Source organism: Pleurodeles waltl, chromosome 7, assembly GCF_031143425.1.
Source record: "Pleurodeles waltl isolate 20211129_DDA chromosome 7, aPleWal1.hap1.20221129, whole genome shotgun sequence".
In the NCBI taxonomy this organism is placed as follows: domain Eukaryota; kingdom Metazoa; phylum Chordata; class Amphibia; order Caudata; family Salamandridae; genus Pleurodeles; species Pleurodeles waltl.
In genome coordinates this window covers 193,794,283-193,822,065 of record NC_090446.1, presented here as the reverse complement: position 1 = coordinate 193,822,065, position 27,783 = coordinate 193,794,283, and the positions used below count along the sequence as shown (strand labels likewise).

At 46.9% G+C, this 27,783-nt stretch overlaps 1 protein-coding gene across 5 annotated transcripts in view; it reads left to right on the top strand.

Moving 5' to 3' along the window:
- The first annotated feature begins 21,821 nt into the window (after positions 1-21,821).
- The window catches only part of PKIG (cAMP-dependent protein kinase inhibitor gamma), a 417,015-nt gene continuing 411,053 nt past the window's right edge, over positions 21,822-27,783 (top strand). For 3 of the 5 annotated variants that reach the window (XM_069243551.1, XM_069243553.1, XM_069243552.1), the window contains exon 1: positions 21,827-22,029. The gene's annotated coding sequence lies outside the window, so the exon portion shown is untranslated. Of the gene's footprint in view, positions 22,030-27,783 lie in introns of all 5 variants that reach the window. The other 2 variants (XM_069243555.1, XM_069243554.1) reach the window with 2 other exon arrangements.

Genomic DNA, 27,783 nt, shown 5'->3' with positions numbered 1-27,783 from the left:
TCACCATGTTAACTAAGGTTCCAAAGGCATGCAAGGAGAAGGAAGGCATGCTGGGAAAGAGAAAAGAATCATGGACATGAAAGAAAGGCATAAAGTCAGGAAGAAACGAGGAAGACAGAAAAGAAGAAAGAAAAATAAGCAGAAGGTAAGTGGGGGAAAATGGAGAGTGGGGAGAGGCAAGAAACTAGCGGGGCGTGTTGCGCCATTACTGTTGTGGGGCCCCATGCCCAATTTGGGGACTCGAGAAAGAAATTGGAGGAGCGCAGCGCGTCCTACAGCTGCGCGCCACGTCCCAAGCCAAATGTTCGGCTCACGCCGCGGCACAAGAAAGCAAGCTGATCCCCCGAAATCAGCTGAATAATGCAAGGACAAAAAGATTTTACTAAAGTGAGTGTAATAATATCAACACAGTAAAAAAATGATATAATAAGTTAGGCAATGTAACAGTGATTTACAAATGTACAGAACAAGGGACACTGCCCAGTCCTCAGTTCACATGGGACGCATGGCCACAGGGCAAAGTCCAAGGCCCCACTTGTCACCTGCATCAACATGGAGAGAACACTGTAGGGGCATCAGTTGGCAAATAGGCAGGCACCTCAGTGATAAGGGGGCACCTCAGCCGGGAGCAGAAACAAGACCACTAGTTCTGGAGGGGACAAAATGCCCTGTGCTTGATCCTGGGGATTGATAGTCCACAGTCTCTCAAATTGGTGTCTTGCCCACTGGTCCTGGAGGGGGCAACATGCCCTGTGCTTGGTCCTGGGGAGTGATAGGCCACAGTCTCTTGAGTGGGTGTCTTTCACACTGGTTCTGAAGGGGGCAACCTGACCAGTGCTTGGTCCTGGGGAGTGATAGGCCACAGTCTCTCGAGTGGGTGACTTGTCCACTGGTTCTGGAGGGGGCAACATGCCTTGTGCTTGGTCCTGGGGAATGCAAGGCCACAGTCTCTCAAGTGGGTGTCTTCCCCACTAGTTCTGGAGGGGGCAACATGCCCAGTGCTTGGTCCTGGGGAGTGCAAGGCCACAGTCTCTTAAGTTGGTGTCTTCGCCACTGGTTCTAGAGGGGGCAACATGCCCTGTGCTTGTTTCTGGGGAGTACAAGGCAACAGTCTCTCAAGTGGGTGTCTTCCTCACTGGTTCTGGAGGGGGCAACATGCCCTGTTCTTGGTCCTGGGGAGTGATAAGCCACAGTCTCTTGAGTGGGTGACTTGCCCACTAGTTCTGGAGTGAACAGGCCGCAGAGCAGCCCATGGAGGCAGGATTACATTGCGTTCGCCGGCGGTGACGGCTGCACTGTGCTGGTGCTGGTGGGGGAGGCTCCTGCACATCCCCTGCACCCTTGGATTGATGCACTGTGGTGGTGCTGGTGGGGGGAGGCTCTTGCCTGTCCCCTGCACCCTTGGAGGGCTGCACTGTGGTGGTGCTGGTGCTGGTGGGGGGAGGCTGCTGCAAATCCCCTGCACCCTTGTATGGATGCATAACCATGGTTGGTGGTGGGGGCTCCGTGACAGCTGCTGGTGCAGGCTCCTGGCACTTCTTGACTGCTGGTGCAGGGTCCTTGCCCTTTCGGGTGGCAGGTGCAGGCTTCTTGACCTTCTTGCCTGCTGGGGTAGGCTCCTTGCCCATCTTGCCTGCTGGGGCAGGGTCCTTGCCCTTTCGGGTGGCAGGTGCAGGCCCCTTGCCCTTCTTGCCTGCCGGTGCCCTTCATTAAATGTGGCCTGGATTCCTTTCCACAAGTATGTGCAGTTGGAACTGGGCCCGTAGACTCTGTGGCTGAGGTGCGTGGCTGGGTTTGTGACACCCTGGCCATATGCGCAGGACGGGGAGGGGAGGGGTAGGAAAGAGGTCAATGGTGGAAAGGAAAAGTTTCTTAGGGACATTGGGGTGGGAAGAGGGAGAAGGGATGGGAGTGGAGGATGAGGGAGTGGCACTTGTAGATGTTTGTCTGCTGGATTTGGGTACAGGTGCATGGATTGTATGTTGTTGTGAGGTGGATGGCTGTTGGGTGTCTGAGTGCTTGCATTTGTGTACTTTAGGAGGGGGGGACATACACAGTGGAAGAGGACACAGGGGACGTGTGCATGGCTGTTGTGGAGGTGTCTGCCAGTGAGGTGTGTTCTGCTTGGTGTGGTGATGTTGCTGGTAGTGGATGATGATGTAGTGCATGCAGGTGTGATTGAGAACGTGGCTGGGAGGGAGGTGGTGGAGGTGGAGGAGGGGGAGACAGTGGAAATAGTGGATGTTGTAGTGTCTGCAAATGAATGGTGTTTGTGTGAGTGCCTGTGGGGTGAAGTGGGGTGCTTGTGTTTGCCTGTGCCACACTTGGGTGTTGTCTTGTGTGCATGCTCGTTGTATATGTGTCTGGGATGGGTTGGGGATGAGGAGAATGGGACTGGGAAGTGAAAGTTGGAGGGGGAACGGTAGAAACAGGGACAATGGCTGCCATCAGAGAGGAGGCCAGAGCCTGAATCGATCTCTGTTGGGCCGCCAATCCAGTGTGATTGAGCTCCAGGAATGCATTAGATTGTTGCATCTGGGCTGCCAGCCCCTGGATGGCATTCACAATGGTTGACTTCCCTACAGAGATGGATCTCAGGAGATCAATAGCCTCCTCACTCAGGGCAGCAGGGCTCAATGGGGCAGGGCCTGGGGTGCCTGGGACGAAGAAGATGCCCACCCTCCTGGGTGAGCGGGCACGGGCAACTCAATGAGGGGTTGCTGGGAGGGCGGTGCTGGTATGGGGGGTGGCGGCTGTAGCTGGGGTGGTCACAGAGGTGTCTGCCACCACCAGAGAGCTTCAATCGAAGGAGGTATCTGTGTCTGAAGTGTCCCCTCCAGTCTCTGCCGTGGTGCTCCCCTCACCCTCCATCCCACTGGTGCCCTCAGCTTCGGTGGACTCTGCCTCCTAGTTCCTGTGGGATGCAGCACCCTCCGTTGCCAGTGCCTCTGCTCCTTCGCCAGATGATGCTAATGCACATAAGGACAGAATGACAAAACAAAAAAGGGGGAGAGAGACAAAGGATACACTGGGTCAATGGCTGCACCAACACCATCGTTGGCGTACATAGCACCCTCACACACAGGGAACAGGCCTACGCACTATGCATTGTACCACCACTGATATTGCTAGCCAGCAAGGTATGAGGAGGTTCACACACGGCCAACTGCAGCACACCTGGGACCCATGCAGCCCTGACCAGTAGTGGATGCTTGCAAGCTAGGGAGACAGGATTATCCCTTCAGAACCCTAGCCACCAGAGGACCTATGCTGCTATGTCAGGCCTGGCCTATTGGCACCCACTGACACACATCCATTACCCGGATACCACCCCACCAGGTGTAAGTTGTAATGATGGGCACTATACTCACCCTCTTGTGGCTGCTGTGATGCCCTCAAGCGCCCATCCAGCTCTGGATAGGCCACCGCCAGTATGCGGGTCATCGGGGAGTCAGGGTTCGACGGGCACCCCTTCCTCATTGGGAGGCCATCCCCAGCTGGGCCTCCGCAGTCTTCCGTGCCCAGTGTCTCTGGTCCTCCCACCGTTTGCGACAGTGGGTGCTCCGCCTGCCATACACCCCCCCAGGGTCCGCACTTCCTTGGCGATGGCACGCCATATAGCCTTCTTTTGATGGGTGCTGATCAGCAGAGGCCATACACACAGGAAAATACCATTAGACAAACAGTCCAGCCTGTTACACTTATGGCCCACCATACCCGTTCCCATCACAATTAGCACACATATAGCCCAGCACACAAGCTGTACGCCGCAAAGAGGACATTCACACACACCCCTTACACAAGGCCATCACACACACCACTCCCTGTATTCATGCCACATGCATCGTGCCCAAAGTGTACTCACCTGTTGGTCTGGAGGCCCATACAGAAGTCCATATTGGGGTAGCACCCCATCCACCAGTCTCTTCAACTCCTCCGAAGTGAAGGCTGTGGCTCTTTCCCCGGTCACAAAGACCATGGTAGGTTCCAGACTCAGGTCACAGCAGCACATGCAGTGTAAGTCCTCTCCTATGGAAGGTCAGCTAGCAAATGAGGAATCAGATAGAAAATGGCGTCATCGCCGGCGTAGATCACCATTGATAACTGTACCCCCTAGGGGCTAATATTAACCAATGAGGAGTTGCACTGCAGTTCCCGACCGCCTCCCGCCACAGCGCACAACATCAGCGCAATTACCTCACTTCCACCTGTCCTTCCACACAGGACTGGTGGACGCCATTTCAAGGGGGGGCAGCACTATGGACACATGCTACGTCACAGGAGAAATAGGCACAAAATGGACAAATCACACTGACCCATTACAAGTTTACAGATTGAAAACTCCTGTTGTGGCTCAAATGTTCAGTTTGTGACAGCCTCCTCACTCTTGTGTCCCTTAGATACCTACCACTGCGGGTGAATAGGAGATGGAGACATACTTCAGTGTACAGACCCCTGGTGGACTTGGCTACAATGGAGGACAGACACATTATCCTCACCTATAGACTGGACAGGGTCACAATCACAGAGCTGTGTGCCCAATTGGAGCCAGACATGATATCTGCTATCCGTCACCCCACTGGGATCCCCCATCTTGTGCAAGTGCTATCAGTACTCCATTTCCTGGCAGCTGGTTCTTTCCAAGGGACAGTGGGATTGGCAGCAGGAATGTCACAGACAATGTTTTCAATAGTGCCTGGAAGAATGTTGTCTGCCCTGATAAAACACATGTGCAGCTACAATGTTTTCCCCCAGGTTGAGGATTTGGCCACAATGAAGGCCGAGTTTTATACAATGGGACATATCCCCAACATAATTGGGGCGATTGATGGAACACATATTGCATTTGTCCCCACCCGTCAAAATGAACAGGTGTTCAGGAAACGTAAGAGTTTCCACTCTATGAATGTGCAGATGGTGTGCTTGGAGGACCAGTACATCTCCCATGTCTATGCTAAGTATCCTGGGTCAGTGCATGATGCCTTTGTTCTGAGGAATAGCAGCATTCCAAATGTGATGGGGCAACTACAGAGGCACAGGGTGTGGCTAATAGGTGAGCCCTGCTTCCCACCCAGTATATGTTGGTGTATAGGTATGGTGTGGGCCATATAGGATAGTGTGTGGCTAAACGTTGTCCCTCAATAATTGCAGGTAACTCTGGTTACCCAAACCTATCATGACTGCTGACCCCTGTGAGGAATGCCAGGACAAGGGCAGAAGAACGTTACAATGAGTCACATGGGCGAACAAGAAGGATCATTGAAAGGACCTTTGGCCTCCTGAAGGCTAGGTTCCGGTGCCTCCATCTAATAGGTGGATCCCTGTGCTACTCACCCAAGAAGGTGTGCAAGATAGTAATGGTATGCTGCATGTTGCACAACCTGGCCCTCAGATGCCCTGTCCCTTTTCTGCAGGAGGAGGAGACTGGAGATGCCCGTGTGGCAGCAGTAGACCCTGTGGAGAGTGAGGATGATGAGGCAAAGGATGAGGATGAGGACAAGAGAACATCAGTTATTCGACAATGCTTCCAATGACACACAGGTAGGACAGTGTAACTTTGCATTTCAATACCTTTGGTTGTAATCTGTGTGGCAGTGGCATGCTGATATTTCCCAATTCTATGCCCACTTACTGTTCCCTCTGGCAATTCATTTTGCAGATGTTGGTGACTTGACAACTACTCCTGGTGTGATCATTACAGCCAGCTACAGCTCATTAATCTATGCTCATTCTATGTACAGTTAAAATGCAATGTTTGTACCTGTTTCAATCAATACATATTTGATTTAGGTGTTTATTGAAGTGATAACATATAGGGGGAAAGTGAAATGGGATGGGGTGATGATGGAGGAAAGTCCAGGGTATTGTTCCAGTCCATTTGTAGCACAGGTACATTGTCCAAGGGGACATAGGAATGGGAGAAATGGCAGTTCAAGGTGGTCAGGGTGACTGAGTGGGACACAAGGGTGACAGTCAGGAGAGTCTCATTTCCTGGAGGGGGTCTTGGCAAGTGTCTCTAGCTTCTGTCTGGATCACAGGGAATGTTTGCAGAGTGGTTCAGCTTCTGCAGGGGGTGGGGTACTGGTGGCCTGTGAGTTCTGTGGCAGTGCCTCCTGGCCACTAGTGGAAGTGGAAGGCTGTTCAGATGTCTGGCTAGTGGCAGGGGCCCGCTGATGTGATACTGCCTCCCTCATAATGTTGGCCATGTCTGCCAGCACCCCTGCTACGGAGATCAGGGTGTTGTTGATAGCCTGCAAGTCCTCCCTGATCCCCTGGTACTGTCCCGCCACCTGTTCTCCTGCACATTGTCCAGGATCTGGCCCATTGTGTCCTGGGAATGTTGATAGGCTCCCTGGATCTCGACGAGTGCCTCCTGGAGAGTCGGTTCCCTGGGCCTGTCCTCCCCCTGGTGCATAGCAGTCCTCCCAGTTTCCCTGTTGGCCTGTGCCTCTGTCCCCTGAACCGTGAGCCCACTGCCACTGACCCCAGGTCCCTGATTGTCTTGGATGCAAGGTGTGGCCTGGGGTCCCTGTAGAGGTGGACAAACTGCTGACTGACGTGTCCTGGGGACAGAGGTGTGGGTATGCTGGGTGGGTGCTGTGGTGGTGTTTCCAGATGGGGCGGCTCTGTGGTGGTGTGTGACTTGGCCTGGGTAACCGGCTGTCCGGGGGTCCCTGATAGGCCAGTTAGGTCATCCAGATCCTGAAGACCAGAGTTGCTGTCATCACTGTGGGCCTCTACTGTTGGGGGACTGGATAGTGCTGGCACCTCTTCTCCCCTGACATTAGCTGGGGTACCTGTGTGAATGTAAATGATATGCCATGGTTAATGTGTCTGACATATTCTACTACCGTGGCTTCCCCTCTATGTTTCGATTGTCCTGCCAGCTTTCACTTGTGTGTGCTAGTGTATGGTGGTATTGTTAGTTCTCTCTGCTATGCATGCTTTAGCGATGAGTGTCCATGCAGGGCTGTAAGGGGTATCCTGCATTGGTACAGCATGCAGGGCTTGGCATTGGGGTGAGTAAGATGGGATGGTGCAGTGTGTGGTATGTAGTGGAGTGATGGGGGTGAGGGTATGTGATGGCATGCAAGTAGGGGGGTGATAATAGTAGAGAGCTGACTTACCAGAGTCTAGTCCTCCTCCGACTCCGGCCAGGCCCTCAGGATGCAGTATTGCCAAGACTTGCTCCTCCCATGTTGTGAGTTGTGGGGGAGGGGGTGGGGGTGGGGGTCCACCGCCAGTCCTCTGGATAGTGAGCTGGTGTCTTGCTGCTATGGAACGTACCTTTCCCCATCGGTCGTTCCACCTCTTCCTGATGTCATCCCTAGTTCTTGGGTGCTGTACCACGGCAGTGGACCCTGTCCACGATTTTACGCCATGGCTCCATCTTCCTAGCTGTTGATATCTGCTGCACCTGTGCTCCAAATAGCTGTGGCTCTACACTGGCTTAGATCCTCCTCTGTGAAACAGGGGTGTTTTTGTGGTGCCATGGGTGTTATGTGATGTGTGTTGGTGAGGGTGTGTTGGGTAATGTGTTGGGGTGTGTAATGTGAAGTATGTGAGTGGTGTATAGGTGTGAGTAGTGTGTGGCTCTAGTTGTGTCAGTGGTCTTGGTGTCTGTCGGTGGCAATGCTTTGTATTCGTAAAGGGTTGTGGGTAATGTGGGTCTGTGTTTTATAGTGGTGTGGTGTGTGTATGGGTGTCAGGTGTGTGTTGTTTGAATTGTCCTATGTAGTGTTGTTTTGTACGTGGGTGTCCCTTGTGAGCGCGGCGGTATGTACCGCCAATGGTTTACCGCCATTAAATGTCTGCTGTGGTGATTTGTGGGTCATAATGTGGTGGGCGTAGTTGTGTTGGTTTAACGGTGTTGGTTTTGATACCGCCATTTTATCACTGACCTTTGGACTGGTGGATTTGTGTATTTGGCTGAATTCTGTCGGATTGGTGTGTGTGTGTGTCATAATATGGTGAACGGATATCCGCCGCCGTCGCGGTATGTTGGCGGCCGTCAGCGTGGCGGATAGTGGCATTTACCGTCAATGTCATAATGAGGGCCTATATGTCTTATATAAAAATGCAATGGTTTAATTCAACTGAAAAACAGTAGGCAGTGACATTTATATATATATTAAGCTTGGAAATGTTGATATTGCAGGTTGCAAGCTTGGCCTAGGTCAGGAATGTGAAATGTTAAACTTTTAACAAAGCTAACATTCTGATAAAAATGATGCTTACTGTAAGAAAAGTTCGTTTTAACTTTTCCATAGGCATATTATTGTATGATTTACTAAAATGTATTAGCTTAATTCCACTGGATGTTTTAAAATGAACAATAGCTTAGTTTTAGAAACAAGAGGTAGCTTTTGATTTAATAGAATGATGTAAAAGTCTGACCCTGAAGTGAATTTTTCTTCAAGTAGAGACAACAGTGAGAAACTACTTTGAAGTGCATAAAATCCGATACAAAATTTGCGGATAAACATTGTTGTCTTATGGACTACTGTTTTTTCCGCTGGATGATGGCAAAATGTTTCTGTTCCCATGAAGACACTGTTGCTAACTGGCTGAGACAGAGAAGAAGATGCATGTTGGGAGTTTCTGTCCTGATGAGATGGTAAACCTAACTTCATAAGTCAATATGTAAGTGATATACCCATGCTCTAGCAGAACCATTGCCAAAACTAAGGGAAAATAATTCCAACAATGCAATGCTCTTCTTCTGTGCCAGCCAGTCTTTTGACCATTACTCTGCCACCCATCTTCTGTACCAAAAAGACCAAACCTACCTGAACCTGTTGCATAAGCAAAAATCTGTATCCCTCACAACCAAGATGTCTGCAGGGACAACATGGTCACACCATTACATTCTTTAAAAAATGTAATCCACACTGGCAAGTCCTCTCTCGGACTGGCTTTCAACCTTATCCTGTAATAAGACAATGCAGCTCCTGACCCCAACAAAAACAGTCATCCACAGAATACTTTTCCAGCTCCTACCAATCTACATACAACGTTCAAATGGCCATGTAAAAATGGAACCTTCCTCAGTTCTATTTTTTGGAATACATACATCTTCCAACAACTGCAACAACACCTTCACTTTTTCATCAGCGAAACCTATCTCCATCTTCTTGGAAACAAACTCAATACCCCAATTTCATCAATTTGCAACCGGGAAGTCTAAAGCACCCCACCACCATTTCCAGAATCATTCTTGTCTTGCCAACAAAAAGAATATCATCCATATAATATGTGACACGGTGAAAACCAGATCTGAACCGTTGTTATGAGCTATACACTTCAAATAATGAACATGAAACTGACATCCTATTGGTAACATCCTGTCCACGTAAATACCTCCTGCAAGCTGCAAGATTAGAAGCAAAAAGTCAGTTGCCATTTCAGCCTCCTTTCCACAACTTCTGACTAATGCAAAAGCATCATCAACTTATGCATATTTCATTCCTGTATCTTGATGATAAACTCTTTTACTAACTCACCCTCTGGCCATAAAAGATGGTTTATTAGTTGAAATACATCTTGAGATTTTGTTTAGGGCCACACCAAAAACGTGATAGTTAAATTTTCTATTGCCCACTCATGAAATGGTCTGAAAATCCTACCTAGTTTACCTTCCGTCAACAATTTTGCCTTAACTACTCCTGGATTGGCATCTGCTGATTTCATATTTTTTGTCCAACTTCTTACCCCAGGGGCTCTAACAACATTACCTAAAACTGTCATAAAATCCCCCAAATAATGACTTAGCTTCCATCTTTCATGGATAGGACTCTAACACATAGCGCAAGACTACAAACTGGGATGGGACTCTTTTCCTGCATCATTCAGTTTGACACCTACGTCTAAACTGACTTCCTTGCCACTCATAGGGGAATTACTCCACCTTTTGTACAATGGGATGCCTCCCTCCACAATTGGCACAGCTGTGTCTAAATTCACATTGTGCTTTTGTACAAGTCACCCTATTAAATTAAAAGCATGTACCATTTCTGTGGCAACTGACTCACCCCAGAGGTACCCACCAGAAATTGGGTGTGACACTTTGAAAGGGCTTGTTTTGGAGTGGTAGGTCACTCGCTGTGTGTGCCAAGGGCACTGGTAGTAGCCGGGGCCATCAATTGTATCCACAACTCGTTGTCAACTTCCCACCATTACCTGTCAGGGTTTACAGCATAAGGCACTCTAAATTTCTCATTTTACCTGAAACACACCATATTTCCACCGTCCATCTGAGCATTTTGAACCTTATGTATGTGTTTAAAATTGAGACGCATCGTTCCATATGGGGTTAGCAATAAACACTTGCAGTAATCAAATATGGTGAGGTTCAATTCTCAATTGTCATGAGAACCCTGGGCTGCCTAGTTAATTCCAATTCTTCCTTGCCTTCTGTCACTTGAATTTCCCTATGTAGCAATTTACAAACATCAACAAACTCTCCTTTACATGTTTTATTTGTAGTCTGCATCAAATGCATCTCCAAAGGTTTGTTAATACAGATATATCGTAATTTCTTCCTCTTGTAACTGTTGTCAATGGCCTCCTTGCTTTTCCCACTGCACTTACTGCAGTATTAGACACCAGTTCATTAACCGTAGGCTCTTTTGCCTCATCGTGTTTGCCCTTCCATCAGATTTAACTTGTGACTCCTCCTTTGACTCTGGAACTGCAGACTTCTGACCTTCTGTCACTGACATCTCTGTTTCTTTTACTGGACTATCATCCATACCCACTAGCACCACTCTTAAAACCTTTCTTTCTACTTCACACCCCAATAGGACCACAACAGGCCCACCATTTTCCCCTACCTTGCTGTATGTTTTGATAAATGTCATTGCTTTGGATTTGACCGGTGACAGGACCTCTGCTGACCTCCTTTGTCATCAATGTAAAGGCTCTTCTGCTTAGCCTGCCCAACCCAAATGGCACGTTAAACCCAGTGGCTCCTCCAGCCAACCTTAGGCTGTTCCTGAACTAGTGGCTACTTTAGCCCACCCTGGGCTGTTCCTGAACTACCCTATCACTAGTTTCTGGTACACAACCCCACTTACTATTTGACCTTGTGTGATCCCCCCCTTGTCTCCCCACCCGGTCCTCTGCAAGTACCACTCACTTTCTTACCACCTAGTATCACATTAACATATATTGTAGGTGTAATCTCCTTAGTGTCTTCTTCCAATCATTGAAATTTGTGTAGCATGGGGCTAAACTGTTTTCAATAAGGGAAAAATGTCCCAACAAGCCTATGTGTGCCCCCCCTTCACCCTCTTCTTTGCGTGGTCCATCTTGCCTCTATCATAGTTATTTTGCAGCTGCTATGTCTTTTTCTTATTTACTTAGCGCCGATTAAGCTGACTGGCATTAAGGCAGCAGTGAAGGACCTCCACTTCTGTCTATCTTGGGCAAGTGTTTGTATGTGCCCCATGTGTGGTTCAGGGTCTTCATTTCTGTTTCCACAATTCACCTGAAAGTGTTCTTTGGCCGGTCTCTCGTCTGTTTGAATTCTGGGGTCAAGTGGACAGCTGCTCTTGTGATGGATTCCTGTTCCCTTCACATGGTAAACCCTTTCCATATCCATCTTTTTCTCATAACAATGGTGTCCATGTTCTCTTGATTGCATCTCGTGAGCAGTTCCTATTTGGAGATGTTTCACAGACAGAAAATGCACAAGGTTCTTCTCAGGTGATGTTGCTCATCATCTGGCAGCATTCTAATCCACACAAGAGTCTGGACAGAACATAGCTCTGGTAAAGCCTCAGCTTGGTGTTGGTGCTGTACTGAAATGACGCCACATATTGTTCAGCATCCTGAAGGCATTCGTGGACTTGCTCCATCTGCTCTTGGTGTCACTGCCAACTCTCCATCATGCCTAATAGTACTGCCAAGGTAGGTGAATTCTTCAGTCATGGATAGGTTCTCTCCAACCACCTTGATTGTTGAGGGAATTTGGATGCGGTGTGGCATGACTCCCGATTTCTTTGTATTGATCATCAGGCTCACATGCTGTGCATAGATGTTGATGCAAGATATATTTTCTTGCATATGCTTGTCTGTGAGGTAGCAATGGTAGTTCATCTGCATAGTAAAGGTATTCCATTACAGACAACAAGGTTCATCTGATGCCTCTGGTTTGGTCTTTCTTCTGTTGGGCGTTGAATCGTCCAGTAGATAACTAGTTTGAAGAGCAATGTTTAAATCCTGCATCCCTGTCTCTCATTAGTCTTTGCTTTGAGGCTATACTCACTATCTCTCAATTTGCAGGTAAAAACTATCATAGAAGAGATTTGTAGGGAGAATGATCTAATGCTGTATGCCATAGGCCACCAACATACTCCAGAGGTTGTCACAGTGGATACTGTCAAAGGCTTTCTCAAAATCAATGAAGTTGAGGTATTGCTGTCACTGCCAATCTGTGCAGTGCTCAATGACATTGTGTAGAGTAAGGATCTAATCAATACACCCTCTGCTCTTGAGGAGTCCAGCCTGTTCTTTTCTTAACCACTTATCCACAGCATAAGAAATGTGCCATATTTTCACCAGAATTTGTGTCCAGATTGATGGAAGGGTGATACTAGGTAAATTGTTACAGTTGGTTAATGCTCTTTTCTTTGGATTCTTAACAATGATGCCTTGGTCCGAGTCATCCGGCACTTTCTTTCCCTTCCAAATTGATATAAACAGTGATTGGAGGATCTTGGTTGAAACATTCCGCATTCAAGTTGTCCTGAGCAGGAGCTTTTGTTTCCGGTGGAATGAGCTTCTATTTGGGCTCTAGCTCTTGGAATGTGTGGCTTCGGTGACCCTGCCAGGGGAGTAATCTCCCACCATCATAGTTCTCCAGGTCACTTCGAACATTTCAAGGTGGTGATCCACCAGGGAGATTATGGCCCTCATTTTGAGTTTGGTGGAAACTGGACCACCACGCCGGTGGTGGCAGTGAGACCGCCAAATTATGATTACGGTGGTGAACCCAATGCAACAAAGCCAACTTACTGCCAGTACCGCCACTGCGATCGAGCTAGCGGGGGCGGCAGTAGCCATCTTCAGGCTGGTGGGGACCAATGTACCACCCACCATATTACGAGTCACCAGACCTCCAGGATTTCCGTGGCGGGCCGACCACGATGAAAAGGTTGGCAGAAACAGAAAGTAAAAAAGGAGACACTCACCTCCAAGTACACAGACTCATCCGTGGCCGCCATGACAAATGAACTGCAAATTCTCCCCGAGTTGTATCTTGCCATACACCTTCAGGACCAGCAACAACGATGAAGACAACAACTGTAAGTATGCCTAGCACACACTCGAAATCCACACATAACACACACAGCCAGCACAGACAGCGAAGGCCACACACACGCAAACAAACGTACCATACCAGCACACACATCTATACACACACACACACGTACACAGAAAATACGAAAACACCAAGTACCTCATACACACACAACGCCAAGCAGATACGTGCCAAACACACAGCACAACACACACAAACACCACCAACACAGTCATACACATCCAAAGTGAACACCCCATAATCACACAACAACAACTAGACCACAAACACTGAAACGCAATCATAGATAGGTACGTTGAGAAATACCACACAGCCATGCAACCAAAAAGCTGTATTTATCAATGACATACAATCAAGATAAGTGAACAGACATCCAAACAATGACACAGGTGACACATCGTGTACAATCAACCTACAAAGGAATTCACAGATGCAGCACCATACACATGAATGCACACACCACCCCATACAATCCCACAAGCCAGCATTCAGACACATCACAACATGCACATAGCACAACCCATCAGCCCAGTGCATGCAACAACACAGACACAACCCATACACAAACATCACACACCATTGCACACAGATGTCACACCACCATCTAGAAGGAAACTAGGACAAGCATTTCATCTTGCCAACCACAGCAATGTGGGCAGATGTACTAGAACACATAACATCAAAAAAAGAACTATATACAAAAAGTGACAAATGGCAAGTCCAGCATGCACAAGTACACAAAGCGCGTAGTCCACATGTCACTGCCCCAACTTGACTCCTGACAGCAAATAGGCCTCCACGTCATAGGGGCATCAATGGGACAGGCAGGCACCTCAGGGGCGTGGGGGTGGGTGTGGTGGGGTGGTTTGGTTTTGGAGGTGGGGGGGTTCTGTTTGGGCTTGGGATGGGGGTCCTTGGCTCTGGGAGGGGTGGACTTCTTATTGGGTGAAGGAGCAGGAGCAAAACCAGAGGGGGCAGTGGAGGATTGGGAGGTGGAGTGGCTGGGAAAGCACTGGGTGGGACAGGAGTAGGGAACAGATCAAGGGCTGCAAGGAAGACTTTTTTAGGTGCCCGGGGGCAGGCACATGAAAAAGGGAAGGGAGTGGAGGTAGAGGGAATGCTCGAGTGACGTGTTGGTGTGCTGTACGTGGATGCTGGTGTGTGCAATGTGTGCATGTGTGTGGTGGGTGTATGTTGGGTGGGTGAGTGGGTGCGTGTGTGTCTCTTGGGAGGAGGGGGAAGAGATGCAGTGAGAGGGAATTGAGGGTATGACAGGAATACTGGCAGGATCAGGGTGTGATGATGTAGTGACAGCAGGTGTGAGTGGTGATGTGACTGTAAGGGAGGAGGCAGTGGGGGTAGCAGTGTGGGAAGTGTCTGTTGTGTATGTAGAAGTGTGTTGTGTGTGTGTGTGCATGCCTGTGGGTTTGTTTGTGATGCTTGTGTTTGTCTTTGCACACCTTTTCTATTGTAGTGGGTGTATGCTGGGATGTAGGTGCTCTGGATGGGTGAAGGGAGAGGGGTTGAGGATTGGGAACAGGTAGCTGAAGGGGTGATGGAAGATGAAGGGACACTGGCTGCTGTCAACGAGGGGGCGAGAGCCTGAAACGATCTCTGTAGGCTATACAAGGCACAGTGAATACCTTCCAGGTAGGCATTTGACTGCTGCATCTGGGATGCCAGTCCCCAGATGGCATTCACAATGGTTGTCTGCCCCACAGAGATGGACGTCAGGAGGTCAATAGCCTCCTCTTTGAGGACAGCAGGGCTGACAAGGGCAGGGGCATAGGTGCCTGCAGCGAAGAAGACGCCCACCCTCCTGGGTGAGCAGGCACGGGCAGCTGGGTGGGGAGTTACAGGGAGGGCGGTGGCAGACAAGGGGGGTGCTGAGGTGGTCCCAGATGGGTCTGCCACCGCCGGGGAGCCGTCATCGGAGGAGGAATCTGAAGTAGATGACATAGTAGCTCCATTCTCCCCCGTGGTGCTCCCCTTGCCCTCCGTCCCACTGGTCCCCTCTGCTCTGCTGGTGCCAGCCTCTGGGGTCCCATGGTCTGCAGCATGCCTACTCACTGGTGCCCTTCCTCCTTCGCCAGATGATGCTAATGCACACATAGACAGAGGTGGACAGAGAAGGAGTGTGGCAGCGAAAGAAAGGGAGGAAAGGGTAAATACTTACATATCTAGTACACATACAAACAATACACCCATTTTCCCCTGTCGTGACAACAAGAGCCCATATTACAGTTATGAACAATAGAGTCCTGGAAGCCATAACCAAACTAATCACCTATTACCTAACCCCTGCAGCCTAGACACATGATTGAACATCCTACATGCCTGTCAACTGTCTAACCCAGTTCTCTATCAATTTAATCCATGAACATACCCAACTACATGTCAGTCATCATAGGATAAAATAAATCTGACTTCAGAGGTACTATGAACACAAATGAAATGACAACTATGTGTGGAATACATCCTGTACAAATGTCCAGTGATATTGCAGTGATACCAATTTCAATGTAAACTACACATACTTGTCATTACCCAAATACAGTGTCAACAAGATCATTTTGGACTACTACTGTAGATTCAGGGATGGAGTATAAAGACAGTAAAATGCCTCAACATTGGAGTAACTTACGTAAACAGTAAACATGTGATACAGTACCACCATTTCAGTTCCTCTATGGCTTTACATAGCTAACGTACTACAGTGCAACATGATTTGGAGTGAGAACCAGGACTGTACACTCCTCAAATTCCATCTGACCTTGTCAATCCTAAGTCCAGCGAGGGACACAGTAGACAACCATGCAGAAGTCACCTACCAGTCTGCACTTACCCCCTTGTGGCTGCTGTGCTGCCCTCAAGCGCCCATCCTACTCTGGGTAGGCCACCGCCAATATGTGGCCACTAGGGGGATCGGGGTCCGATGGGCACCCCTTCCACATTGGAAGGCCGTCCCCAGCTGGGCCTCTGCGGTGTTCCAGGCCCAGCATCTCAGGTCCTCCCACCACTTCCTGCAGTATGTGCCCTGCCGGCTATGGACCCCCAGGGGCCATCTTGTTTGGCGATGGCTGTACATAACCCCTTCTTCTGGTGGGCGCTGACCTGCATGGGAAACATTGAGAAAATGGAGAACATGATGTAGATGATACCTCTGCAGCTGCAACCTTTGGTGACAAACAACATGCACAGCCCATGCACATTGCCAATACCCCAAACACCACATACATCATGTGCATGCAATACCCCAATTCAGTCATCACATGTCAATGTGCACACATTCGCCATCAAACACCATCCGAAATGCAAGCCAATGAACGTTGTACTGACGGAGCACCATACAACCGCCCATACAGGGTAGGGCCCCTTCCACCAGTTTATCCAGCTCCTCAGCTGTGAAGGCTGGGGCCCTATCCCCTGCAATGCGTGTCATCGTGGCTTCAAGATACATGACGCATCACATGAAGTGGAGGTCTTCCTTGCCTGACTGCCAGGAGTCAAGTGAGCTTGGCCATGCAAAATGGTGGTCACGACCGCAGCGGCATTGAACGCCAGCAACAGCAGTGATCGTCATTCGCCCCAGTTTCTCATAGATGTCAATGTTAACCAATGAGGACTTGCACAGCGGCTCCCACCGCCTGCCGCCATGACTACTGCCGCCCGTGGAATGAGGTAACTTCTATCTGTCCTCTGCATGCAAGACAGGCTTCTGCCATTTTACATAGTTGCATGACTGTCCTGGGTTCTCACTGCATCATTACCTGAATATCCTCACAATATGCTTAATTGTAGGTTACATTTTGTCTACAATCACATATATAGTGGGTGTCAGGTGACAGTATCACAATTATTTCTACCTATGTCTATATTAACAATCTGTTTAGTTAAACATATGGAAAGTCTTTGTTTGTACCTCAGTACAACTCCTGTACATGTCCCTGGTCACAGGTATGGCACTATGAGGCATTGCCATGATGTCTGGGTAGGAATGGTGTGGAGTTTTGTGTCTTTCCACAACATGATAGCCAACTTACATGACCAATACTTTCTGATTGTCATATGTCATACATGGGTCACTACATTGTGAGATGTGTCCAGGTTGTTGTTTGTCTCCCTGCCTAGATACCGCCAAATTGGAGTGAGGAGGAATGCACCACTTTATCAGCCCCTAGTAAATCGTGAAACCATGGAAGAGCGGCAAATCATTATGACCTATCAACTGATGTGGCCATCAGAGAACTGGTCGCCCAGTTGGAGCCAGACCTCCTGCCTGCTTTGAGAAATCCGGATGCCATCCCTCCAACAGTCCAGGTGTTGGTAGTCCTGCATTTGTTGGCCAGTGGATCACTTCAGGAGACTGTGGGACTGGCTACAGGGATGTCATAGCCCAAGTTCAGTATGGCGTTACAGGATGTGCTGGATGCCCTACTCAAGCATATGAACAGGTACCTAAGGTTCTCACAACGTGCTGAATTGAACACTGTTAAGGCAGCCTTTTAAAACATTTCAAATGTCCCACATGTAATAGGAGCCATTGATGGGACTCAAATTGCCTTGGTACCTCTGAGGGCCAATGAACAGGTGTACAGAAACTGAAAGAGTACATATTCTATCAATATACAAATGGTGTATCTTGCAGACAAGTACATATCACATGTGACAGCAAAATATCCTGGTTCTGTACATGATTCCTACGTCCTGAGGAACAGCAGTGTCCCTGCATTGATGTTACAGCTAGTGCGAGAAAGGGCCTGGCTAATAGGTATGTGTACTGCTGTCCATGTCAGACTTTTGATCTCCCTCCCGCCACAGTCAGCACTATGCCTATCACTGTTTCCCATAGCTATGTTTCCATTTCCACACAGGTGACTCTGGATATCCTACCCTGGCTCCTGACACCTGTTAGATATCCAACTACAGTTGGGGAGGACAGGTACAATGAGGCACACGTCCAGGTGATAGAGGACTTTCAGCCTTTTGAAAGCTAGATTTTGTTTCCTCCATGTGTCTGGAGGTGCCCTACAGCACTGACCAGGGAAAGTCTGCAAGATCATTTATGCATGCTGCATGCTACATAATCTGGCCCTCAGAAGGCACATCTTGATGCCTTGTCCCTTGGCCCACGATTGCCCTCCCACTGTCCCTTCCGCCCTGTGCCTGTGCCCCTGGTGGACTGTGCCCTCTCCCACTGACACAAGGACCGCCATTGTCTTGGGTTTGGATTGTTGACTCATGATCCTGTACTGTGGGGCACACTGATGTTTGATCTGTCCTTGGGACACAGATTTGGGAAGGTGGCCTGTGCTGTTCAGTTGGATTCAGTTGTGGGCAATGGTGCTAGTGGTGGTGAACTGACCAGTCATGCCTGATGGGCCAGATACGTCATCCCTATCCAGACATCCAGGGGATTCATCCTCTATTGGACCTGCTGTCAGGGCTGGGCTTTCTGTCGCTGGCATCCTGTGTGTGGCAGTAGTTGGGAGACCTGTGTAATGAGAGGTATTGTGTTACATGATGGTATTGTACCAGTGGTACACATGGTTGCATGCTATCATTGTCTGGATTTGCAGAGCAGTAATGGCATTGACAGTTTCTTGACTACTGCTTATATTTGCGTCAGTTGAATGTTGCTATGGTACTATTTTGCTCAGTAGTTGGTATTGGACTTGCATGCTGTCATTGCCATGTAGTGATGTGCATTCCAATTTCTTGTTGCTGAAGGGGGGGGTGACATGGTTTTACATGCAGGTGCAGAGATGTGAAGTGGATTTAGCAGTCATACAAGGGTAGGGAGTGTTGCATTGTGGTAGTTGTAGTACTTGCTGCAGTATGGGGAATCCATGCGCTAGGTGGGCCTGTGAGGGAATGGTGTTAGTAGGGTGCTGGGACATGCAAGGGAGGGTATTGGGTCCATGGTGATTTTGTGCACGTGAGGGTGGTGTGAGGGGTGACAGGGTGGTGGGGGTACATTCAGTGCAGGGGTAAATGGTGGCCGGGGAGTGTTTTTGACTCACCAGAGTCCAGTCCACTTGGTATTCCCATCACCCCCTCTGTGTGTAGAATGGCCAAGACCTTCTCCTCCCACGATGATAATTCTGGGGGAGGTGGTGGGGGGCCACCACCAGTCTTCATAACGGCGATTTGGTGTTGTGATGTCATGGCCTGTACCATCCCTGTAGGTCGTTCCCCCTCTCCCTAATGTTGTCCCTCATGCGTAGATGGTTTCTCACTGCATTCACCCTGACGATGATTCTCTGCCATAGGTCCGTTTCCTGGGCTATGGATGCCTGCTGGACTTGTGCTCCAAACAGTTGCAGCTCCACTCGGATGGTTTCGTCGACCATGACCCTCAGCTCCTCCTCTGTGAATCGTGGTTTTTTTTGTGGTGCCATGGTGGTTGTGTTGTGGATGGTGGGGTGTGTGATGTGCAGGGATAAGGGGTATGCTGTTAGTTGTTGTGAGGTTGAGTGCTAGGATGTGTGTGTGGTTTGTGGTTTTTGTTTGCAGTGGTCATGTGCGTGTTCTGTTGCTCTTGATGTGTGTTTTGTGATGCGTGTTCAGTGTGTTGGTGCCTGTGAGATCTAGGTGCAGTGCCTTCTGTCAGTGTGGTCTTACCTTGCTATGTCAGACTTTCTGGGTGCAAAGGATTCTGGGTATTTGCGGGGTGTTATGTAGTGCTGTGGTCAGGTGTGTGTGTATGTGTATCAGGTGTGGGGTAGTGGTATTGTCCAATTTGGTGCGGTGTTCTTGTGGAGGTGTGTTTTTGTCCATGGTGGTTCAGACTACCAATGGATTGCTGCTGTGCTAAGACCGTGGTGCTGATTTGTGATTTGTAATTTTGAAGGCAGGATGTTGTCGGCATGGCAGTTCTGGTGGTGGAATTGCCTCTTTCAAACTGGCAATCAGGCCGATGGTGTCGGGTTTTTGCATTTTTTTGCGGTGTTGTGTTGGTGTCTCAAAATACAGAGGTCTTTCGGTGTCCACTTACATGGCAGTCTTGGGAAAAGACCGCGGAAGTCGAAATGAGCCCCTATGTCTTTTGTGGTGACCAAACCATTCTTCTGCATCTGAGTCCAATACTACTATACAAGCACATTTGCCTGTAATGGACATCACCACCATGGGTGCTGCCAACAGTGACGTGCGCTCCCTTATGTTGACAGCGCCTGAGCCAACTTGTAGTCTGAAGGTAACATTGTGGCCTCCTGTCGCATCATAAGCGAGGTCGCCTGGACCTTTTTCACAAAATACTCTATCAGAAAACGACCCTCCTCCTTGATGTACTGACTGAGCCACGCTTACGACAAGCTACCATTGGTCCACTAACATTCAGTCACCTTCAAGTGGAGGGGGAACTTCTATATATGATGCTGACTAAGGACCTCAACACCTCCAAACGTCTTACCTCCTTTTTTACTTATACCCCTAAGGGATTTATCTTACAGCAGTGAGCATGCAATCACCACCGCAGCTACTCTCTCAGATGGCAATCTTTCTGGGTACCTTAACCCCCACCCAGGCTTAGTCTACAATCCACTGTTTTATCAAATTATCCCTACCTCCAAACTTCACAATGCTTCAACCACTTTACTATGCCCTGCCATAATAACTGCTGAATTAAAACTACAAATACCTTCTTGTCCTAAATAAAGGGAAAACAACAAACCCTCCCCTTGGTTTATCACTAATCTTGCTGGCTGCTCCAATCTTCGCAGCTTGCCCCTGGGTGGAACAATGGCCACAGAAGCTGTCCAACACCCAAACGAATCTAAAAACGCCCCTAAAACCCTGCTCACTTTGCCTAGCCATCGGTTAGGGCCTGAATGTCGCCTGAACGCAAAACCTGTCCGAAATGCCTGGCGAGAGACTGGCTTAGCCTGACTCCCAGTGGTTCACCATTATACTGAATGAATAATCTAACTTTAACAACAACACCCTTGATACATTCAAAGAATAATGATGTATTACTTACCCTACCGATACCATAGCTACAGGAACTTACTGTATGTGATGAAAACCTCAGAACTGCTTTCAAGGTCAACCCGGTTTACCTAAAACGCACGATGCCATACTAACAGTAAATTGTGAACTAGATGCCAAACAACAATATGACTGCTGGGATTTTTTAATCCCAATTTACAAAATTAAAAAAGAAACTACATGTCCCAGAATTCAACTTCTATATGCTAAAACGCTAGGCGTGCTCGAAGCTGTCACATAAAGGAACATTAAAACATACATCTACATAAATAAAACATAAATTTACAGCACAATACAATGTCCTCTGAGACTAGACAAAAGGCTTAGATAGTCCGCAGAAATAAAACCATGTTGTTGTCCTTCTATGGACATCATACTCCGCCGTGTATCCTGTTATCCAAAAGCAATACCATTTACTCCTCTGGAAGCTCGGTGCGCGCCTGCCCCCAGCTGTGAACAAAGGGGTTGCCCCTGAGGACACAAAAAAGAGCTCGTTCTCTTAACAAGTCTGTCCGCCCACCGGCTTCCGTAGTGTTTATCGGGGGTTGCTGCAGTAACAGGGTCGGGTTTCAGAAGGCAGAACCCGGCGGAGGGAGACGGGCAGTAGTCCTGTTACAAACCCAGCGCTTGCAGCCCGTTAATCGCAGTACCATGCTCGGGATGCTGTAGCGGGAAGGGCTGCCGGATTTCCACACTCGGTGGCGGCACAAGGGCAGGTAGGTGACCGGGGACACTGCGGCCAAGCGCACAGAAAGCACATTTAACAGTCCAATGCCCACTCTTGTCCTGGAGCTGCGGTAAACCCCTCAAGCTTGAAATTGCGGCAGCTTGGCTTCTCTTCATCGCCTGATATGAAACAGAAGAGGGAGTGGAGATCTTGCTTTGATTCCCAAGCCTTGGAAAACGGCGCTGTGAAACGATTTTGGGGGAACAGTTCCACTTACAATAATTTGACAGCCGTCTCCTGGGAAAATTCAATCTCTTCACATACTTTTTTTAATTGCACTTGGAGCCGCAGTATACTTGTAAAGTCGGTGATATTGGTTATTTATCCTCGATATCACCTACCATTAATTTAATCATCTTTATATTTTTCTTAACATTTTATTTTTTCATTATTTTTGCAGCACGTTAGCAGGTTGTCAAATTAGGTGACCTTCTACTTCAAAGGGCCGAGGGGTTTCAAATATGTTCTCATTTTGTCATACCTGCCAGACCAGTTGGCCTTTGAATGCGGGTGAGGTCTGATGATTAAGGGGGTGAACCCCTTAAAGTGAACGCAGCACAGTATTTTGGGAAAGTGGTGCAGTTTTGCAAAGAGGGTGACATAATGAAAGTCTGTTTTTGGAGACTTGCTTTTAGGAGAATGTAGTTTTTTTGAACAGGGGGGTGACGACCGGTAAATGAGGGTGCGATGAAATACATGATGTTCAATTGTTAATGATTACCGTTTTCACGTACAGGATATTTCCATGCAAAGTCAAAGTAGTAAATCAAATAAAATGGCCCTTTAACACTGCTCGGTAGAGCTCTGTCATAGCAAAGGCGCGTTGGAAATTCGCTATAGTTAAAAATAAAAAACAATGTAACCCCGAAAAGGAAAGCTGATAAAAGTGCACTGCTATTTTAGAGCGTTCGAGCTTTGAGAACGCGAAAAGTAATATTCCGCTGCTTTAAAACATCTTACCAACCGCCCACTCTCCTTTCTAAATGAGCCTCAAAATAGCTTTTGTAAGTCGCCAAACGTTACCCCATCATTCTTCGCGGCACATTCAGAACAGTAATTCAGCCGCTGTCACTCAGTACATCACAGGCTCCGTGCTCTTCAAATAAGTAATCACTTCTTTGATTCAGTGGTTTTGTTCCATATGAATATATTGCCGAATTATGCATCTTTTTGTTTACTAGGTTGATCTAGTCTCCTAGGGACTGAATGTAACATATTTAGTGTTTCTCATTATAAGCAAGAGAAGTCTATTAATTTGAAATTAAAACAATATATTTGAGAAAAACGGGTCCAACCCTGCTTTTTGACCAAGTTCACACTGTTACTGCTGTAGAAATATGCACTATTCACAAGGGCCTCCCCCATTGAGGTGCAACCCTCTTATAATACTGCTGCTTATTATAATAATTTGCTTTTGTTATGAAATCTACTCTTTGTCCAGTAACCTGCCCGTAAGCGTAGTGGTTCAGCAAATAGTATATGGATACCTTGGGAGATGGACAGGTATACACCCTTTAATTACGAATCACGGGGGCGGGGCAAAAAACCGGTGTATTCACAGTTTGTGTTAACGCTAGTCTTTGAGGTTATTACAGCACGTGCGTTTGAGGTTGTGTTTACAGTTTGAGTTTTGCTGTTGTTATGTCCCCATGGGCAGACGGTCCATTTGAATCAAACTATATTCCTGGCCTGCTATTTAATATACTACAATTGCACGCTCGGGGTGAAATCAATTTTTAGTTTTTATTTAAAGCATGTATGTGTCATTATGATGTGTTTAATGAATGTCTTCCATTAGTACTGTGTATGGGAGGCTGTTGTCGGGGCACTTTGTTATTCCTTGAGTGGCAAATTTAGCTTTAAAAAGGCAGGTTTCAGTTGTGCTTCACAAGCATGTACCACTAGTAATCTCCACTAATACCATTGCCGAAGAGAGTTCACCATACCCTGTTCATTTATTAAGTGTCAAAAGCAACCCACGGAGCATATCCTCACACAAAGTAGTTCCCTGTAATCCCATAGATTACGATGACAATGTTTGTTTTTGAGACCAAAAATATTTTTGCTTTTAGTTTTTTTTATTTTTATTATAGTGACGTGTTTCTGCCAGCTCCCAATAACGGATTACAAAAACCCTGGCAAAACAAACATTAGCATAGTTTAAAGACACTACCAACCCTACTGGTTTTGCCTGTTAATTTTGGGATGAGCGGTGAATTTAGTAGTATAAAAAGAAATTGGTTACGAGGTTCAATACACTTTAACTATCTGTCATGCTAAACACGTAGGCAACCTTTAAAATGTGCCTTGTGTTAATGCATTTGATATACTCTGCTCCTGCCCCCCCCCCCTTTTTTTTTTTTTTTTTTTTTTTTTTTTTTTTTAATGGATACTGACCACATGATTGAAGTGCTGCCACGCTGACTCATGTCATCTGACCCGTGCGCTTTAGCCAGCAGCTCTTTGGCTGATGTGGCTGCTAGTTTTGTTTTTTGGTGCTGCTTGACAGCGCGGCTGTTGCCAGACGATGTGAGCATCACCATGCAAGGGTTTTTTTACCCCACCCACATGTTGGGAGTCAGGACTACATGTTTTAATTGGGCAAACGTCGTGTTTGTTGGGCAAATGCTATGTGCTTGCCCCCCCACCAGCTGTGATCACTGTTTATTTATACTGCTGGCTTAGCTTGAACTTTCAGGGGCACACACATGGCATTGCACTGCCATGTTGGATAAATAGATAATTGATGGTGTTTGTCTTTCTCAGGCAGCAGCACAGATGGGAGGAGGGCAGTCATTAACCTACATCGGTTTTTAGGTCTGGTTTGACGGTCTATCTGTTGCCTAATCTTAAACCTACAGCTCTTTTATTCTATGGTTCTTTGCTTCCACACAAATACCTATGCTATTTACTTGTAATGCTTCACATTAATACAAGAATCCTTTAACACCAGACTTATTGGAATTGGCAATGCTTATTCCATTAGGAATAGGGCTCAACAATCTGTGCATGTGAAGGGTTGTTGACTGTGATCATCGCCCTTTACATGGATCGCCTTAGCATATTGTCACTGAGTGTTCCCCTGCCCTTCCAACCTTTCAGAAGCAGGTTAGAGAGAAACTGCCCCACAAGCAGGAACATTTTAAATTCAAAATGCACATGCAAGTATTTCCCAAGTAAATGCTTGAATTGCTGACATAAAACACAAGTGACCACTTTTGAGCATTTCATTTGTTTTCATCCATGGATTGATGATCATTCTTTATAAGCACATGTACATTAAATGCAGAAGCGGTCACAACCAGGTCAGTGACTCAAGGGCTCCGCGTTTGCAGAGTTTCTAGAAAATCCCAGACATTCTAAGTAGCATATTTACTTACCACTTGGGTGTACTTAAGAGGTTAAGCATCTCGACCTTGGCTTATTTGTGGCTGGGCATAGGAGAGGACTAGAAGAATTTTCGAGAACTGAAACGGTTTGTCACAATTGAAAGATCAAATATATTTTACAGTATGCAATATATGTTAGACCCTCAGTATGAATGAATACATTAAAAAAATCCCAGAGCGCCCGACCCCTGTTTTAAATAATTGATATCCAACAGATGTTTTCTCATGTGATCAAACCAGGCCAGTAGAAGGAAAAATATCTGAGTGTATATCATTGATGGCACAGATGACGATCATAAAAACTAGAGTATAATTTTTCTTACCAGAATTGTCAGTAAGATAAGTGTCAAACGATAAATATGGTGATATTTGCATGAATTAATATTGCGCAAAAACATTAAGAGCCAGGCAATTCAAAGAATCGGAAACTAAACCTTTCTGTGCTCAGCATTAAATTATCCACATAAAACAAGTCACCCTGTCAACAATGGTGTCATCACTAAATGCATTTTTACAGTAATGGATTGCCCATGTGGAATATGCGGTGCATTAATAGATCTCCTCCTCTGTTTCCTATATAGAAAGTAGCTGTTTTAATCAACATTCAGTAATTGACCTTTGCTTCCTTGACTCTTTCAAATAAAATGCCTTTATTTACAAAATGCATAGGATCACTAATGCCATACATTTCAGACATAGTCTACCAGCGCATTATAGCAGTTGTTTTATCAGTGGTTATCAAGTGATAATTTCTGCAGATTTAAGGGGTTCAGATTACTCGGGTAATTTTTGAAGACTTTTTGAAGAAAAAACTATAAGTTTCTCTTTGGTCAACCATGGGCGACCCACCATGCTTTTCCTCAAAAACTAGGAAACGTATATTTTGTTACCTGCATCTGGTTCTGTCTTTAAAAAAAAAAAAAGAAGAAAACTTATCTTCGAGGTGTGATTTTTCCTTGACCATGTTTTGCTAGGGAGAAGCACGTAAACAATATAAAACTTGTGATACCTGCCCATTTCTCTGATTCGCTTATTGAGTGCATTTAGGCACAATTTAGAACCGAATTTCACTCTGCAGGTGTATTAGAGGAAATTAAGAGCAGGTTTCACTGCTTGCCAAACATTTTCTTTATTAACCCATCCAAAGGAGACTTCCTGACTCATGGTTCATGCCATCTTCTGAAGAGGATGGACATACTTTGCTCTCAAAATCTTTGAAAAGCTTGTTTAATTAAACAAAACTAGATGTCTAATATCTTCTGGTATTTCAACCTTCATTTATGAAAAGTAATAGTAGGCAAAAACTGCACATATCTAACCCAGGTTCCTAAAACACGTTTACCTGACCTTCACCTCTTACTCTATACCCATTGATGGTCTTAGCCCTCTGGTCTTCTGAACCCATTTTTGTTGCCTTTAGGACTCTGTGCACTTTCCCACTGATAACCAGTGCTAAAGTGCTTGTGCTCTCTCTTTAAACATTTTAAAATGGGTTTACAACCAACTGGCCTGTTTAATTTATTTGGAAGTCTGTAGTAAAATGGTACTACATGTACCTAGGGCTTGGAATTTGAACGCTATTAGTGGGTCTTGCAGCATTTATTGTGCCTCCACTTAAGTAGCGCTTTAAAACATGTCTCAGGCCTGCCATTACAGCTTGAATGCAGTTTTAAACTGCCACTTTGACTTGGGAAAATAATCCTTTTGCCTGGGCTAAACCTATCTTTTTAGGTGGCATGTGTAAGCACTTTGACCTTTTGTAAGTATTGTGGGCTTTTAACCACGCCCATCACTTTCATTCATTCCTAGGCTTGACTTTCAAAAATCACTTGATGTCGTTAGTAAACGGTTTACGTTTTTCCCGCCTTGAGGCTGTTTGTCATGCCTTGCAGACTGCCTCTCTTACATGGATTATTGCACAATTACATATATACTTAACAGTTGGCGAACTATTTTGATGTTTCTTTTGCCTCTCCCCTTTATGCTCCATGGCGGCCATGGCACTCGCAGCGCAAACAGGCACAACAGTGTGAACTCAATCGCAGTATTGGAGTGCTGGTTTCATTGTTAACAGTTACCTAATGAGTCATTTCTTGTGACTATCCCCTCAAAACACTTGAAATTGGTAAATGCTTTATATAAAACAGAAATCCTCAAACCACAAGAGTCTCTCTCAGCACACCTGGAGAGCCAATAATACAATTTACACTTATCTCTGGAAATTTGCCTCATAATGTTTAGCAGGGCTTTGCTTTTACAAAACATTTTTGCTCTTAACTCAGGCCTATGGTGGTCCTAAGACAATGGGACCACCACCAAAACGTTCACAACAACATGATCTTTCTGTCTACACC